Source organism: Antechinus flavipes, chromosome 2 (genome assembly GCF_016432865.1).
Source record: "Antechinus flavipes isolate AdamAnt ecotype Samford, QLD, Australia chromosome 2, AdamAnt_v2, whole genome shotgun sequence".
Lineage (NCBI taxonomy): Eukaryota > Metazoa > Chordata > Mammalia > Dasyuromorphia > Dasyuridae > Antechinus > Antechinus flavipes.
This window is the reverse complement of record NC_067399.1, coordinates 330,692,986-330,712,508: the sequence shown is the minus strand read 5'-3', so window position 1 is coordinate 330,712,508 and position 19,523 is coordinate 330,692,986. Positions and strand designations below refer to the sequence as shown.

General features: G+C 35.3%; 1 long non-coding RNA gene across 1 annotated transcript in view; it reads left to right on the top strand.

Annotated features, from left to right (window-relative positions):
- LOC127549600 (uncharacterized) overlaps positions 1 to 19,523 on the top strand; it is a 1,392,683-nt gene that overhangs the window by 1,275,748 nt on the left and 97,412 nt on the right. The window lies entirely within an intron of this gene.

Sequence of the window (19,523 nt, the reverse complement as noted above, 5' to 3'; positions counted from 1 at the left end):
AGTAAGAGTTCAGCTTCTACAGAAATTTAGTGGGACTGAATGGATGCAGAATTTATAGAAGAATAGGAATAATATCTTTCAGTTTTTTTTGCCTATCTAGAGTAAAACAGCAAATGACTATCCAGGGGATATTATTAACAATAACTAATATTATATGATTGTGATAATTGTAATACTATTACATAATACTATTGTATTATTCTTATAAGAAATGATGATGTTAGAATCCTGGAAAGATATGAACTGATGCAAAGTAAAGTTGAGTAGAATTAGGAGAACATCATACACAGGAACAGCAACATTGTACAATGAAAAGCTATGAATGACTTGGCTCTTCTCGGCAATACGATGATCCAAGACATTTCCAAAGGAATCATGATGAAAAATGCTATTCACATTCAGAGAAAGAACTGATGGAGTCTGAATATAGATAGAAGCATATGTTTTTAAACTTTCTTTAATTTTCTTTTCTTTTGCAATATGAATAATATGAAAATCTGTTTAACCTGACTGTACATGTATAATCTATATCAAATTGCATGTCTTCTCAAAGAAAGACTAGGAGAGGAAGAATATATGGAGAATATGGAATTCAACGTTTAAAAACAATGAATGTTAAAATTGCTTTTACATGTAATTGGAAAAAATAGTTCACAAATTTTTTTTAAAATTAATAATTAATATTTATTTAATACTTATGATGAGTCAAGCACTATGACAAGAACTTTATAATGATTAAATTATTTGATCCTCACAACAAACTTAGGGAGTCAGATACTATTATTTTCCCTATTTTAGAGATAAGAAATTTGAGTCAACCAGAATCATACAATTTGTAAATGCCTGAGGCATATTTAATTCAGCTCTTCCTAATTCCAAACCTGGTGTTCTGTCCATGGCACTACCTAATTAACTGCAGCATAATTCCCATGTTTAAATGATTATTCAATAGTAATTCAGTAGAGGTTCATGTGTTTGTAAGTGGGGAAATTGAGGCTTATAGGGTTAGAGAATGAATTGCTCACAAAAATGTGACTTTTAGGTAATAGAGCTAGAATGTCTTTGTCATACTTGTAGTTACTTGCATGTTATTTCCCACATCGGAGGCAGGAGGTGGTGCAGTGGGTTCAGCATTGAATCAGGAGTTAGGAAAATCTGAGTTCAAATAAGGTCTTGGATACTTGCTGATTCTTGTTATCTAGGACAAGTCACTTAACCTCAGTGTCCTCAACTCTAAAAGAGGGATAATTTTAGTTCTTATTTTGCAAGATTGTTGTAAAGATTAAATGAAATATTTGTAAAAAGTACTCAGCACAGTGTCTGGCATAGTAGGTAGACACTTAATAAATGCTTGCTGACTTGACTTCTCATTCCAAATCTGGTGGTCTTCACACTAAATGATACTTTCTTTCTTCATACATAGATGGCTTACATTTCTAGTATGCTTTATGTTGTGCTATGTGTCCATAGTGTTATCTCTTTTTTCGGGGAAGAGGGAGAAATGAGAAACACATATAACTTTTTCCTTTTCTTTTTTTCCCCTACTCTATCTAACTCATGTTAGATTTAGCCACTTAATAAACATTTATTGAACACTTACTATATGCCAGGCACAAAGAAAGACAAAATGCAGTTCCTTCTGTCAAGGAGCTCACAATCTAATAGGGGAAACAATGTGTAAACAATTATAAACAAATAAAATATACCTAGGAAAAATAAAAAAAATAATTAAAAGAGAAAAGATATTATATTTAAGAAGGTTTAACACTTTTTTCATATATTCATTATCAGCTTCAGTGCGAGACATTCTGGTATCTGATAGTCTTACAAAGACAGACCTATTTATAATTTTTCACCCTGGGAAGGGCCAAAATGTACTTATTATAAGCAATCATTGGGATAGAGGAGCAGCAATTTTCCTTTTGGGAAGAGGACTGATCCTGAACTATCATAAAGAAACTCTAAACCAATATTAAGGAGATGCTTGGGTAAAATAATGCATGTATAAAGTACATTGGAAATTTAAAAACCCTACAGAAATGCTGGACTTTTTGTTTTTTTCCTTTAAAAGTTTTGTTGATCTTTTTTCTATTCCTTTGTTCTTCCCTTCCTCCTTCCCCCTTCCCTCCTTCAGTACCTTCCTTCAATTCCTTCCTTCCTTCCTTTCTTCCTTTTTTAAAACTTCACTACTATTTTCCAATCTTGTCCTTGTCCCCCATCAGAGCTTTCTCTATTAAAAAAAGAAGTACAATCAAACAATGTAACACACTGACTGTCTAGAAATGCTTTATTCCTCACCTCTGGTCCACCTCCTCTGCCAAGATGTTTGGGGTGTGCTGCGCTCATTTTGATCAGCATTCTGAAGTATTCAGTGTTGTTGTTTTTGTTGTTTTTTTCCTTAACATTATTGTGTTCATCATTTCTATCCGAGTTGCCCTCTGGAGTTTGCTACACTACAGAAACATCCTCATTCTGGAAGCACACTTGAGTAGGAGAGAATTCACACAGTGGATGTACCTTCCATATGGACTTTTCATCTGAATGATTCTTCCTAGAACCTCCTTTAAGGAGGGTATCCAGGGTATCCAGGTTAGATGTGTCCACATTTCTTTTTAGGTTTTGCTGAATTTTCTCTGCCTTTTTCTTCCCACTTCCCCTTTCAGCTTTCTTTTATATGTTGTTTTGTCCTATCAGAATGAAAGCTCCTTGTGGGCAGGGACTGTCTTTCTATCTGCTTGTATTTGCATTCCAATTGTTCTCTTGGTTCTACTTTATATGACTTTATTCATGTTTTCCCAAGTTTCTTTAAATTAATGTATTAATTATTTCTGAATACTTGGTTATATTCCCTTATATTCTCATCTCAATTTGTTCAGCCATTCCTCAATTGATGGGTTCCCATTTTTCATCCACATATAACACAAGTGTATTTATATTTTTCATCTTATATAAAAGATGTTCCTAGTAATAGCTGAGTTGAAGAATGTGTATATGTTGGTGACATTTTAGTATAATTCCAAATTGTTTTCCAGAATAGTTGTATTATTTTACAATTCCATTTCTAGTGTTAGTATGCCTGCCTCCCCACAATTTCTTTAATACAGTAAATATGTATAATCTTGTTCTGTAGTGGAACACCAATAATTATACCATGGGTTTCTATAATAATAATAAATAAGACTGAAGGTGCTAAGAGGAGGCTTTCAGATGATGTAACTTTCTGATTCCTTAATGCCCCTCCATATGAGACTGGTCAAGGAAAAGCTGGTTTAGAATGTTCCTCTTATAAGATTTATCCTGCTCAGATTCTCATTTGCCTCAAGGACTTATCTACATTAGGTCTAGGTGGATATAAATTATGCTATATGATTATAAGCTCTCTTGTTTATGGAAAACTTATGTTTGCCTAGGGGTAAGATTATAGTACATCTCTCATGCTTATGGGAAATGCCATTGAGATCAGCTTCCACTCCTCCTTTTAAATCTCAGCTCACATTGGAGCAGGGATAATAACTTCTTTCTGTCTTTTTAAAGAATCCAAACTTCTTCTCAGATTTCTATCCACACTGACCTAAAACAAGGGTGTAGGCTGCTTCCAGAGTTTTTTGGTTATAATTGTACATAGGGATACACATAATAATTTGAGGAGGAGCCCATTGGAAGATAAATAACAAATGAACACTGATTGTTTTTGACCTCGGTGTCTCCCACTTTTTCCTCTCTTAACTGAAAAGAAATTGAGGATGGGGTGGTAGTGAACATCCCATTAGTTTTGATTGCCATTATTTTTTTAGAGTAAAAGTCCAAGGTAGAGGTCTAGGAGGAAGGAGAGAGAAATCAAATGTATAATTTGATCTTGTTTGCTGTACTTCCTTCAGAATGACTCAAGATAAAACTGAGTATTTCTTCCAATTTCTCTTTCTCACAAGTCTTTAAATCAAAATTGAAAAAAAAAAGATTCTCATAAACTGGTGAACTCTGGGACTGCCCATTCCTTTGTTCCAGCATCTGACATCTCTATGGCAATGTTCTCTGGGCTACATACTAGAACTACATACTAGGATTATATGTGTTTTTTACTGCCTAGAAATCAAAGAGAGGTGAGACAATTGGGAAGATCCAGAATGCCAGATCAGATCAGTGCCAGATCAGAAAGCAAGAAATAAACAAGGACAGGGCACTGATGGTTTGACTTCTCTCATTGAAGCTTCTTTTTAGCAGCTTCTTGCTTTTCCTTTTTTTGCACTATTCTCATGTGCCTGACTGGACTTTACAAAGTTCACTTTTTCCTCCACCCCACTCCATCCGTACACCCACCCCAACTCAGCTTTGCCAGCTTTTCTATGAGTGCTCAGATAATGAGCTTTATCCACTTCATAAATCCTGAAATATTATGCTTTGCTACATTTTCCTCTAAGAAATCTACTTTAGAAGTGTTCAAATTGGTCCCATTTGAAGAATTTCAAAAGCTCCATAGACAATGTGATGTCAACTTTTATACCCATGCTATTTGAGTAATGGGGAAATGGTTGATTGTGTCCAAGAGTAGGTGGGTCAGAGTTGGTAGAAAATGTTCTTGGGAGGCAGGAGCCATTTAAAAAATGTTCTTCAGCTGAATGAACATTTATTGTGGGTGCTACTGGAGTCTAACTCAGAAGTTATCCTCTATTAAACCTCAGTTAGGTTTGCAGGAATACACTACCTTTCTCACTTGAACTCCAACGACTATTTCTGTTTTTTATTTTGATTCATCCTTTCTCCTGTTCTTGGCTTTCCTTTTTGATTTTGTTCTTATTTTTTCTGGCTAGGTCCAGACTTCTTGGTTTCCCTCTTCCTCCCCTGTGTGGATATTTGTTTTTCCACTGTGAACTTTCTTTGAGTTTTCTTCCATTTGTCTTTTTTGCAGGACTCTTTTTTTTCTTTTCTTGGGGGTTTTTGGTCCTTTGTACATCATATCCACACTGCCTGCTGACTTTGGACCCCTTTTAAAGAGAGGGAGGGTGAGGTTGTGAGAAAGAGGGCTTTCAAAGATCCTAGGCAGAGGTTATTGAGAGAATTAAGTGGTTGGTTGCTTGACTATGCATTTTTGCAAACAGACATTTCAGTTTGTGGTCAGGAGTATGACACTTTCTTTCCCTCAGGTCCTCAGGGTTTTCTGAATCCCTCTGTTTCTTGCTTTTCTATTCTGCTTGGGGGAGCTCAGTTCCTATCTTTCCCAACTTTCTTGCTTTCTTTTCAGCTGGTTTTATCAATTTTTACTTGTCTCTAGCATCTCACTGATGTGAAATACCCACTTGGAAGAATAGTTGTTTTTCACTGGAGGAGGTTATGACTGATAGTAGTAATAATAATACAAATAATAATTACTTGTGTATTGTCAAAAAGTTCCAACAGTGCTAAGAAAAAAGCAACATACAGGGGTGACCCTGGTCGGTTGGTCTTTAGTACTAATTTAGTGAGATCTCTTCTTTCTATTTCTATTCTCCATCCACCTTTTTCTTCTTCTTTCTCTACTTTTTTTCTCTCCTCTCTCTTTTATGGTCTAACCATACCTGCCTGGCTTTCTCATAATAATGGTTGTTCTATTTAAAGAGAATCTAAAGAACCTGAAGGGTAGCTACAAACTCATAAAATTATAGGATGTTAGAGCTGGGAGAGAACTTAAAAGAGCTGATCTAACCTGGTTTAAGGCAGAAGTGGATGAAAATAGGAAAATGAAGCCAGGGAAAATTTCTCCCATTATTTGCCTTTGTTGGTACTGGCAGTTAATTTTATGCCTTTCCCACACCCAAGAAGCACTCTGTGTCTTGCGCATAATAGGTATTCAGCAAATATTGCTGATTTACTACCCATTTAAAATTGTGAGGTTTTAAATGCAGCCTTGTTGGCTTTATGGTTAAGGAAATTTCACCTTTGGATGGTTATAGTTTGGTATTTATTCATGCATTTAGCAGATCTACAAAGCTCAAGTCATCAAATCATCAGTTTTGTTTTAAATTTCACATCGATCTAAAAGGTCATTGGTACAGGAATTCAATTTAATTCAACAAATGTTTATTAAGCATCTACTATGTGAAAGTCATAGAAGATAATCAATTTTAATGGAAGTTTTTTTTCCTTCTCTCTTCCTCTCCTTCCTCAATTGTCAGAGAACCTGGACCAGTAGTAGACAATGAATTTAAAGAACATCCCAAAGACAAACATGGATAAACAAAGATACAGCAGCTTCAAGGAGTACCCTAGAAAGAAGTTTGTTCTAGAAAAGAATGCTTCTTATTGGTCCATGTATTCTCTCTCAATGTGTCTGCCTCACTATCATTGTACTTTAAATTTAAGCCTTTTCTTTTCCTGAACTCTGTATTTATTTGTGGGAAAGTCTGTTTGGATTTGTAGGGGGGTTGTCCTGATGAGGTCCTGAATGATGTTTTGGATCAAGAGAAACTAAAGAATTGATCCTTTTTTCTTTATTATTATTATTATTATAGCCTTTTATTTACAAGATATATGCATAGGTAATTTTTCAGCATTGACAACTGCAAAACCTTTTATTCCAATTTTTCCCCTTCTTCCCCCCATCCTCTCCCCCAGATGGCAGGTTGACCAATACATGTTAAATATGTTAAAGTATAAGTTAAATACAATATATGTATATATGTCCATACAGTTATTTTGCTGTACAAAAAGAATCAGACTTTGTAATAGTGTACAATTAACCTGTGAAGGAAATCAAAAATGCAAGCAGACAAAAATAGAGGGATTGGGAATTCCATGTAGTGGTTCATAGTCATCTCCCAGAGTTCTTTCCCTGGGTGTAGCTGGTTCAGTTCATTACTGCTCTATTGAAACTGATTTGGTTCATTTCATTGTTGAAGAGGGCCATGTCCATCAGAATTGATCATCATATAGTGTTGTTCTTGAAGTATATGGTCCTGCTCATTTCACTCAGCATCAGTTCATGTAAGTCTCTCCAGGCCTTTCTGAAATCATCCTGTTCATCATTTGTTACAGAACAATAATATTCCATAACATTCATATACCACAATTTATTCAGCCATTCTCTAATTGATGGGCATCCACTCAGTTTCCAGTTTCTGGTCACTACAAAGAGGGCTGCCACAAACATTTAAAGAATTGATCCTTAAGGCAAGCAGGCAGAGGCTCTGATAGAAATCAGTCCAGTCTGAAATCCAAATTATGACAAACTCCTGAGACCCACCCTCAATAGAAATCCCAGTCACATCCTTGAGGGTAAATTTTCCCTAAAAAATCTATTTGTGGGCCATCCCATGGCTGCTACAATCCTTTGGGTTAAACTACCTCCTGTTGTTTTTCTCCTTACCTCTTCTCCCCTATGCCATGAGGTATCTTTCTTAACTCCACTATGCCTTCCAACCCCACTTCTCCATATAGCTAACTAACTCTTTTAGGGTGCTATCCCTTCCAGGATTTAGTCTGCCAGCTAATCTCATGGGATGCTCTTTTTCTACTGGGAAATTGTGAATTCATAGGCTCTCCCATTCAATTTCATATTTACCATTGCCATTGTCTGTTGTATCCCTTCATTTTGTCTGTAAACTCTTCCCTAAATAAATCTACTTTTTGCCAAAGAGAATGGCCAGTGTGAATTCTTCACATGACTGAACCCCAACTTTTGGTATCTGCCATCATCTGGTCCCAAACCCCACATCATAGATCACATCAGTACTGTACCAATTATAGTATACTACTTTGGTAAAAATACTGTTCTAAAACTGAATTGATATGTGCCTAACTAATGTTGATGGGAAACATACTTGTGAGGAGCAGTACCACATTTTCCAATCCTCAGGGCTGCCTGTATAACCTCAAGGGGAGAAATGGTCAGTTGTCCTCTGGGGATCACTAATCCACTAATGTGGATGGTAACAGAGAGAATGTTACATACATAATATGTATATGTATATCTGCAACTTTCTTGGAAGGAACAACCAAGGGATTTTGATCCATTTGTATTTAAGAATAGATCCTAAGGGGAAGTTCCTAAAGGAGTGACAACTTATAAGAGTAAGACTATAAAAAAGCATCTTTAATGTAAAACAAGGTAGCCTGGTAAAACCTCTTGAAGAAAATTTCTCCTTTTCAATCCTTCCATTGCCTCCACCACACATCATTTAGGTTAAATCTGAAATGTTTCCATACTAATTTTGTTCTCTTTGATATATAACTTATTCAAAGACTGAAAGAAACCTAGATTTCTTTCATTTTGGAAAAAAAACCAGAAAGATGTTTAAAAGTTTTAGGAATTATTTGTTGCCACCTGGGCACTTGCTCTACAATGTCATAGAATCCTTTTTTGGCATGGAAGCTCACTCTAGTCCTGGCTTTTTCTCTACTGAGTCTTCTTCTTCTGATTAACTAGTTCTTCCCAGAATCTCCTTTTTAAGGAGGACTCAGGTCAACCATGTCTTCATTCTTCTTTAGAAAACACTCCTGACTGACCACATTTCTCTAGTAGTATACCCAAGGCTGGGTACCTTCATCACCTTCCCCATTTTTTCAGTTTCTTTTTATTTATTAGCTTTCCTCATTGGCTTGTAAACTCTTTGAGGGCAGGGACTCTCTGTTTTATTTTTGTGTTCTCAGGGATGATTAGCACAGTATCTGACATATTTTGAGGTTTTTATGCACTCATATCTGACTCTTCCTAACTTCACTTGGGGTTTTCTGGACAAGATACTGGATTAATTTGCATTTCCTTCTACAATTCATTTTCTAGTTGGGGAAACTGAGGCAAACAGGAGTAAATGACTTGTCCATGGTCATACAGCTAGTCTAGGGTCAGATTTGGATGCAGATTTTCTTGACTCTAGGTATCAATTGTGCTGCCTAGCTGCTTGATACAGAGTAGGAGCTTAATAAATACTTGCAGGAGGATTGAGGAAGGTGATGGAGTAGGGTGTTAAATTTCAAGCTCTCCAAATTTTCCCCATAAATAGAACAAAATTTTGCCTCAGGGTGAACATAAACTTGTGAAATATCAACAAGATTTAGGGCAGAACAGGGATTCTCCAGGTACAACCTGAGATCTGAAGGAAGACCAGAACATCAAGGGGACCCCTTGGGCTAGCTAGGTGTGATTGGAGCCTCATCAGCAACCACAGAGATTTTTAACCTTCTGGACTGTTTGTGGAGTCTGAGTCTGAGTCCAAGAAGATTGAGGGAACCTTGACTGATTTGGAACACCAGGACTAACTGTGCTGCAGGAACCTGGCCCTAGGTAAGAAGGAACCATTATACCCCTGACTGCAGAGGCAAGGGGGGCAGGAATATTGCTGGGGTGGGACTTCCTGGAGGGTGGATCTCTTGGCTTGGGGTTCCAGGTTAGAGGGGAGAGCTGAAGTGAAGGTTGAGGCACTATTCCTCCCACCCCACAATTAGAAATGCTTATACTAATACCTCTTATTTTTTAAAAAAATGAACTGGCAAAGAAGAATCCCATCACAGAAACATACTATGGGAACAGGGAAGACCAGAGTTCAACTTCAGAGAAACCTACTGAAGTAAAAAAAAAAAAAGCTTCTGCCCCCCAGAAAATAATGTGAAATGGCTCCCTGCCCAGAGAAAATTCAGAGAATTACTCAAAAAAGAATTTTAAAATTCAATGAGAGACATTGGAAAAAATTAAAAAATAAAAATAAAAACCATCCAAGAGAAACAAAATTATGAAAAAAATTAACCAACTGAAAAGGAGATAGAGAATTTCAGAGATGAAAATAATTCTTTGAAAATTAGAATTGGGCAAGAGGAAGTGAGTGAAGCTATGAGAGACCAAGAAATAACAAATGATAAAGAATGAAAAAAATAAAACAGAATATGAAACATAAGAAAAACAACAGATTTGGAGAACTGATCAAGAAGAGAAAATTTAAGAATAGTTGGACTGCCTGAAAATTAGGACCAAAAAAAGGACCTTAGCACGATAATGTAAGAAATAACCCAAGAAAATTGTCTTAGAATGGATGATTGCAGAGAGGCCTGGAGAGACTTACATGAACTGATGCTAAGTGAAATGAACAGAACCAGGAGATCATTGTACACAGATCACATGGTTTTTTCAAAAATGAGATGATTGAGATCAGTTCCAGTGATCTTGTGATGAAAGATCTACACCCAGAAAGAGGACTGTGGGAACTGAGTGTAGTTCACAACATAGCATTTTCACTTTTTTTGTTGTTGTTTGCTTGCATTTTATTTTCTTTCTCATTTTTTCTTTTTGATTTGATTTTTCTTATGTAGCAAGATAATTATATAAATATGTATGCATATATTGGATTTAACGTATATTTTACCATGTTTAACATATTTTGGGTTACTTTCCATCTAGGGGAGAGGGTGAGAGAAAGGGGGAGAAGATTTGCAAAGCAAAATTTTTCAAGGGTTAAAGTTGAAAAATTATCCATGCATATGTTTTGAAAATTAAAAAGCTTTAATAAAAAAGTGATGGAGAAAATATGAACAATGAAATTTAAATTAAAAAAAATTGTATTGGAATAATAGAACAATAGAGGAAAGTAGAAATAGAAAAAATCCACCCATCACCACCTCAATGAGATCCTGTGTGGAAAACACATAAGAACATTATTGCCAAATTTTGAAATTCCCAGGTCAAAGAAAACATTTTACAAGAAACAAGAAAAAAACAATTCAAATACCTTGGAGTTACAATTAGAATTGTATAGTGTAATGTTCTCTTCTCTAAATCATAATTGTTCTCTGGGAGCAGATTTCTGTGGAGCTTCTGGAGGTAGCCTTCATCTTAGTTCAGTGTAATAATCACCTCAAATGCAGCCAGCTGTTAAAGTCCAATCCTTTATTGTTTCCTTTTAATTCTTGTCTCTTTTCCTGGGGCCTGGTTAGCTTTAATAGAAGCCTATCTCTCTCCTTGGTTCCAAGAGTTCTTGCCACTAGCCCTTTGCCTCTCTAGCTTCAGCCTCTGTCTTCCTCTGAATCCAAAAGCCTCCAGCCAGAACACAGGTAGAATATGGACTCCTCCTCCAAGAGTGGGATTGTGGGCTTCTGACTTGTGAATCTCCTGAAGTGAATCCTGATTTGTGAATCTCTCAAAAGTCTCTAGTGGGCTTGTGGGGAGCTCTTCCTTATATATCCTCTCTTAAAGGTGTGAACTCTAATGTGTGAATCAACGTGTGAACTCTCCCAAAGGTATGAACTCCAAAAGTGTGAACCAAGTACAAAAGCATTGTCTCTATCATTTCCAGTGACTTAGCAGTATAGGATTTAGCAGCCACAATAAAAGACTACAGATCTCAGAATCATATATACTGGCAACTGGAAGAACTAGGCCTGAGGCCAAAAATATCACATCCAGCAAAATTGTCTATAATATTGAATGAGAAAAAAATGGTCATTCATTGAGCTTGCACATTTTCAGGACTTTCTATCAGCCAAATCTGAACTTAATAGAAAATTCAATATGTCAGAGCCAATATTAAAGATCAATTTCAAGGAACTCAATGTAGATAATTTTTTTTTCCCATGGGAAATTTATAGCCTATGTTTAAGATCAACATCAACAACATGACAGCTCAAAAGAAAGATTGGGGCAGAGTGAAGGTAAAAATAGTAATTATATCATACAAATGAGGTGCAGAGGAAGAATAGACACAGAAGCATTAGAGGGGGCAGGAGGGCTCATAGTTTTGAAAACCTACTTATCTCAGGAATGGGTTAAATAGGCAACACTACATAGATAATACGAAGGGTATAACACCCTCCAAAATGTATTAAAGAAATAAAAGAGGAGGATGGGCAGACAGGGAAGCAAAGGGTGAGGAAAAAGGTAAGGGAGAGACCCATGGGTGGGGGAAGGTTAAGTAATTGCAAGGTAAGTTAGGAGCAGAATTAAAGCAAAAGGTCAGCAGGAATAGGAAGATATGTGTGTGTGGGGGAAAGGGGCAGTGTGTGTATGTATATATCTATATATAGATACACACACACACACACATATCCTTTCTTAACTATAGCCTGCTTGGGGATGGTAGGGAAGATAAAAGGGCGGGGGGGAAGAATAAAGTAAAAATAGTGCACAGCAGAGAATGAAAGCACACTTTACAGGGAAGTGAAGAAAACATGAATATGATTTCTTCTATTAATATATATACTTTCTTGAACTGATATTTGTTGTATATATTTTGAATCTTCCCTGATGTTCTGCTGGGCACATAACAATATTCTCTTTTGTTTTGTTTAATTTTGTTTTATATTCCTTTTCTGTTTTTTCTTGTTCTGTTTCAAATTTGGAAAAAATTTATTTGGCATGTAATAATATTTTAATATAGTAAAGTTATGAAGTGTTTGGACAAAACAGCCAAATAAATTAATGAGAGCCTTGAAAAAAAAAAATGCTTGCTTATTTGATTTCACACGGACAAGATAAGAGATTGTTTCTTCAATTGTACTTGACTAAAATGACTCCAGGTCTGTCATTCTATCCCCTGTACTACCTGGTTCCTTCAAGCAAATGTGAATTTTTTTGAGGCAACTCAGTTGTTCTCTCTGCAATTTCGTGAAGTTTTCCTAGTTTTGATGACAGAGTGGGAAAGGGTGGCAAGATAATACGTCTCCATGACAGTTCTTCAGATATTTTAAGACTATGATCCATTCATCCAATAAAGTATTCCCTTCTTCAGGAATGGAATATGAAGTTCCTCTAGATGATCTTCACATGTCTCCTTACCATTTTGATTGGACTATTCTTGAACACCCTTCAGGTTATCAATATTCAGATATGAGATTTCCAGAACTGAACATAATACTCCAGGTATGATCTGACCAGCCTGCAGACTATTCAACAGAGAACTTTTGTCTCTTCTGGATATTATGCTTTTCCAAAAACAACCTAAGATTGTAATAACTTTTTTTATTACCATATGGTACAATTGACTCTACTTCATCATGTAATAAATTAAAGCCCTGAGACCTTTTTCAGAAAAATTCCACTACCTGGGTGGTGTCCAGTGCATATTTATCTCCTCTCTCCTCTTCTGTACCCTTTCTCTTTTCTATTCTCCTTCCCCTTTTTTCTTTTCTTTCTCTTTTTCTCTCTTTTTCTTTTTTCCTCCTTTCTTTTATTATTTAGTCATACCTGCCTGGCCTTCTCAAATTAATTAATCATAATATTTTTGATTTTTCTATTACCTTTCTTCTTCAGTACTTTCATATATATATTATCTTATTTGTCCTCAACATCTCTGTTAGTGAATTAAAGATGGGCAGTCATTATTATTTTCATGGAATTGATGGTTACAGAGAAGTCACTGAATTAGACTATCAAATCCAAGACTAGAACACAGGCCTCTTGATTCCAATCCTAGTGAATAGGGTTGGATTTTTGTTTTGTTTTGTTTTGTTTTGGTTGGTTGGATGGTTTATTGTTTTTGGTCTAGATTAAAAGAGTTACTAGTCCATCTAAATTCTTGCCAGTCCATCTCTGTGCCAGGCTCTGTGACCTGTTCTCCAAAGAGAATAAACACAGCTGGGAAGCTTTATTTCTGTTCTGTTAGAAAACTTTCCTGGCCCTAAGTCTAGGGGCAAGTGGCAATTTTGGCAAATCTCACAGACTTAGTTCACACACATTTACCTACTCAGAAGCAATAGGGAGTCTGAGTTAATGCACTTTTAGTCACCTGTAAACTGAGAGTTTTGATATTCTTTCCACTCTGGCTATATTATGAAGCTGAAATTGTCAAAAGTAATTTTGCCTTTTGAGCTCTGCAGCCATGGAGTGATCTGTATTTTCATTCTCATTGATTTCTTTTGCAAAATGACTCCATCTGTCAGGTGTGGGGAGAAACTAGAATATGCCTGCAAAATCAACTGTAGTGTCACTAACAACAAATGCACCTTGTCTTCCCCTCTACTTTCCATAATTGTCCAGGTGCATAAACAAATTTTCTTGGATCTTATGTATAACACCTAGGGATGTCATAATGTGAGTGTGTGTGTGTGTGTGTGTGTGTGTGTGTGTGTGTGTGTGTGTGTGTGTGTGTGTGTGAGAGAGAGAGAGAGAGAGAGAGAGAGAGAGAGAAAGAGACAGAGAGAAAGAGAGAGACAGAGACAGAGACAGAGACAGAGAAAGAGAGAGAGAAATTTTCCCTTTGTCTCTTTTCTCATATTCAGTGACAAGGAAAGGTAGCTCTTTTTCATAAATCACAAAAGAACACTTATTTCATGTATTTTTAATAGTATTTTATTTTTCCAAATACATGCAAAGATAGTTTTCAAGATGCACCTTTGCAAAACTTGGTGTTCCAAATTTTTCTCCCTGCTTCCCCTGCTACTCCCTTCCTCAAGACAGCAAGCAATGCATACTAGGTTAAACATGCAGCACTCACTTTCAAAAATTACACATTTTTTATTTAACATATTTAAAGCCAAACTCATTATTTTAACCTTTAAACCAGCTTCTGCTCCAAAGTTCACTATTGAAGTCAATGGTACTGAGAGCCATCTTTGAATCTTCCCTCATCTTCACTTAGTCCATATCAATTGTCAACTCTTGTCAATTCTGTATCTCCCCAAATCCATCTTCTTATCTTCATTAATAATCTGTCAATCAATAAACATTTATTAAGTACCTACTATTGCTTTGCTCTAAGGATGCAAAAAGAGGCAAAAGACAATCTTTGTTCTCAAGAGCTTACAATCTAATAAAACCACCAGCCTACTCTGAGTCTTCATCTCACCTTGTCTGCCCTATTATAGTAGACTCCTAATTGACTTCTTTGCTTCATTTTCCCCCTCTACAATTTGTCCTTCATATGGAGTGAAAATAATTTTGCTAGAGCATTGGTCTGATTATGTCACTGCCCTGCTCAGAAAGATTCGATGTTTTCTCTTTTTCCCCTAGGATAAAATACAAATTCATTATCCTGGCATTTTAAACATCTTATAATTTGGCTTAAGAGAAGGAGCATGAGTAGTGTAGAGGATAGAAAGTTAGCCTTAGGCTAGGTTTTCTTACAGTGGTTCTGTCATATATCTCTATCTACATCTACATCTATATCTATCAATCAATCAATCTATCCATTTATCTATCTGCTTTAACTCTGGGCAGGATACAACCTCTCAATATTTCAGGAACTTTCTAAAATAGGTAGAAAAGAATTAATTATCTGCTTTGGTAGAGGAAGTTTGCTAAGTGGTGGCTCCATACACAAATGAAATCTTAGTTTTGGATTAAAAAAAACATTAGTTCAAATTTCTCTCTGTCTCTGTTTCTGCCTTTCTCTGACACTAACATGTTAAATTTAACATAGAATTAAATCCAAAATTAATGTAATGATATTATTACTAAAACAGTATATTAATCAATGTAATATTATGCAATATATTAATAGTAATAAGATATGAATATAATTTATTAAAATAATATAAAGTTAATTTCAAATTTTATATAGTAGAAGTTCATGGCAATGCACCCAGCTTTCTTTTCTCTTTTTCTTCATATATTGAAATATTTATGTCAGACCAGTTCCAATGATCTTGTGATGAAGAGAGCCATATACACTCAGAAAGAGGAGTGTAGGAACTGAGTGTGGTTCATAATATGGCATAGCATTTTTACTCATTTTGTTGTGGTTTGCTTACATTTTATTTTTCCTCATTTTTTCCTGTTTGATCTGATTTTTCTTGTGCAACAAGATAATTGTATAAATATGTGTGCATATATAGAAAATTTATGTTTGTTGATGTTCAAGTTATTTTTATTTTTGCTGAGGCAATTAGAGTTAAGTGACTTGCCCAGGGTAATACACTAGGAAGTGATGTTAATGGTATTATAGTAAAAGTTCAGTTAAGATTTCATCTATATATCTATATATCTTTATATATATACATATATATTAGACACAGCCAGTATGATTGTTTGACTTCTTCTAGCTCTCTTCAATAGCATATAAGTAGGCTCAGAAAAGGCAGATATTCAAAGTAACTCAAGGTTGGGGTTCACCAAGGCATAAATTGAAATATGACAAAGGAGTAAGGGATTTAAGAGTGGCAGATAGTTTAGAGTTGAAAGGGAGGAGAGTGTTGTTAGAACAAGGTTGCTTGCCTAGCAAAATACTGAAGGGTGGAGGGAGTGTAGAGAGGACATAGAGTATTGAAAGGACTTATTGGTTTTAGGACAATGGATAGGAACTGTGACCTGAGTCATCCATGAGCGTCTTTGTCTCCTTCTGAACTTTTTAGCATGCATATTTTAAAAATGTTTTATTGGTGCTCCTTTCTTTTTAAAAATTATATTACTCCCACTGCCTACATGTTCTCCCCAATTCCTTCTGTTTCCCATGCCAAAATCTTTCCTTTGTAATAAATAAGTCTAAATAAATAAATAAATTCACATATTGACCATGTCTGAATTTGTATATCTCATTCTAGATCTCTAGTCCATCTCTAATCTACCAGGAGGGGAAAAGATGCTTTATTTTTAGTCTTTTCTAGTTATGACTATTTCTTTTCTTTTACATTGGTAAAAGTTCTCATTTAACCCTTTTTATTCTAGTCACTCCAACAAATCAGGTCTCTCTTTAAAAAAATTTTTAACATCTAATGAAGGTATTTTGAGAAGATAATCCAGAACTAATTTGCCAGATCTCAGAGCTCATTGCTCTGGTTTCTGAAAACAGACAAAGTTAGAGTTAGAGGCCACTTAGGTCCTGATGATGGTAAGAAAAGCCTTAACAATAGTTCCTAAGTTCCTTCCATGTGGACCTAGGATTCTACGAAGCAGTGATAATATTGGTTAGAGACTGAAATTTTGCTTCAGACATTTATTAGTTGTGTCACCATAGGCAAGTCACTTAATTTCTCAAGATATCAGATTCCTTATATTCAAATTGATAGAGAATTGGATTCCTGAATTGTCTCTGAGATTCCTTTCAGTTATTAATCTATAATTCTAAAATAGGGTATCCTGCTGTGTTGGACAATGTATCCCTGATGATAATTATATACTTGTCATTCTATGAAGAACATTTGGATCATGTCTCTTAATAGTCCATGCAGTGATCTATGTCTTTGTGAATTGAGTGAGGACTACCTAAATTTGGGTTATTTAAAATGAATTTGGAATTTTCCATGGAAGGTAAGTGTATTAGTGGGGTGGATCTTATGGTTTTTGCTTGTTCATACATTGGAAAACATCCTTAGAGTTTTAGTTCAAAGTACTAGTAGAATAATTTCACAGGCAGCAAACTGACATTGACCTCTTAAACTTTGTGAACAATTCATATCTTATTCATTCATTCATTTACTTATCTATTTATTTGTTCATTCATTCATTTACTTTATTTATCTATCCACATGTCATTGAACTATTTATAGCTACCATCTATCTATTTTTACAGAGGTTTGCAGGATGATTGATGCCAGCTCTGATACAAAGCATTGACAAAGCACTTAATTGTATAATCCAAAAGTGGATCTAAAGAATTTTGACTTTGAAAACTCTTCAGTGAGTAGGGAAAATATATATTTTTTTTACTTTCTATAAATGCAAATGTTATTTTTTTATTATAGCTTTTTATTGACAAAACATATGCATTGACCCTTGCAAAAACTTCTGTCCCAACTTTCCCCCTCCTTCCACCCTCTCCCCTAGACGGCAGATAGTCCCATACATGTTAAATATGTTAAAATATATGTCAAATTCAATATATGTATACATATTTATATAGTTATCTTGCTGTGCAGAAAAAATCAAATTTAGAAAGAAGATAAAAATAACCTGAGAAGAAAAACAAAAATGCAAGCAAACAATAACAGAAAGATTAGACATGCTATGTTGTGATCCACACTCGTTTCCCAGTGTTCTTTCACTTGTGTAGCTGGTTCTGTTCATTACTGATCAATTGGAATTGATTTGGATCCTCTCATTATTGAAGAGGGCCACATCCATTAGAATTGATCCTCATATAGTATTGTTGTTGAAGTATATAATTATTTCCTGGTTCTGCTCATTTTACTTAGCATCAGTTCATGTATGTCTCTCCAAGCTTCTCTGTATTCATCCTGTTGGTCATTTCTTACAGAACAATAATATTCCATAACATTCATATACCACAATTTATTCAGCCATTCTCCAATTGATGGGCATCCATTCAACTTCCAGTTTCTAGCCACTACGAAAAGGGCTGCCACAAACATTTTTGCACACATGGGCTCCTTTCCCTTCTTTAATATCTCTTTGGGATATTAAAGCCCAGTAGAGACACTGCTGGATCAAAGAGTATGCACAGTTTGATAACTTTTTGAGCATAGTTCCAAATTGCTCTCCAGAATGGCTGGATCTGTTCACAACTCCACCAACAATGCATCAGTGTCCCAGTTTTCCCGCATCCCCTCCAACATTCATCATTATTTTTTCCTGTCATCTTAGCCAATCTGACAGGTGTGTAGTGATATCTCAGAGTTGTCTTAATTTGCATTTCTCTGATCAATAATGATTTGATATGACTTTTCATATGACTAGAAATAGTTTCAATTTCTTCATCTGAAAATTGTCTGTTCATATCCTTTGACCATTTATCAATTGGAGGATGGCTTGATTTCTTATAAATTAGAGTCAATTTTCCAAATATTTTGTAAATGTAAATGTAAATTTACATGACCTTATCAGGACATTTAACTGTAAAAGTGTTTTCTCAGTTTATTGCTTCTCTTCTAATCTTGTCTGCATTAGTTTTGTTTGTACAAAAGCTTCTTAACTTGATATAATCAAAATTTTCTATTTTGTGATCAATAATGATCTCTAGTTCTTCTTGGGTCACAAATTCCTTCCTTCTCCACAAGTCTGATAGGTAAATTATCTTATGATTTTCTAATTTATTTATAATCTCATTCATTGTGCCTAAATCATGCATCCATTTTGATTTTTATCTTGGTGTATGGTGGTAAATATGGGTCTATGCCTAGTTTCTGCCATACTAATTTTCAATTTTCCCAGCAGTTTTTGTCAAATAGTGAGTTCTTATCCCAAAAGTTAGTGTCTTTGGGCTTGTCAAATATTGCTGTAGTTATTGACTATTTTGTCCTGTGAATCTAACCTAGGGGAAATAATTTTCAAGATTGGCTTTAGAATATTCTTCTGTCAGAGGTGGAAGGCCTCAAGAACCAACTAACAACTGTTAGTAAAAAGCATACTCATAGAGTTCCAAAGCCTTACTCACATTAGTAGTATGAGAAAAGGGTATAAAAGACCTCTAGGGTATGTGATTCAATAAAACAGTTTAGGTAGATCAGCATACCATAAAATGATTCAAAGTGTCCAGGGTTGTCTGCTGGACACGCTGGTTTTCCATTTTTGGACCTAGCATTAATTGTTTTAAGAATTTTAAAATAGAGAAAGATATTATTAGGCCACTTATTTTTCAAAGACTTTAAATTTATTTAATTCTTTTTGTCTTTTTTAACTTATTTTTTCAATTATTAAGAATTTATCCCTTCTTTCTCCCACCTCTTAAAACCCC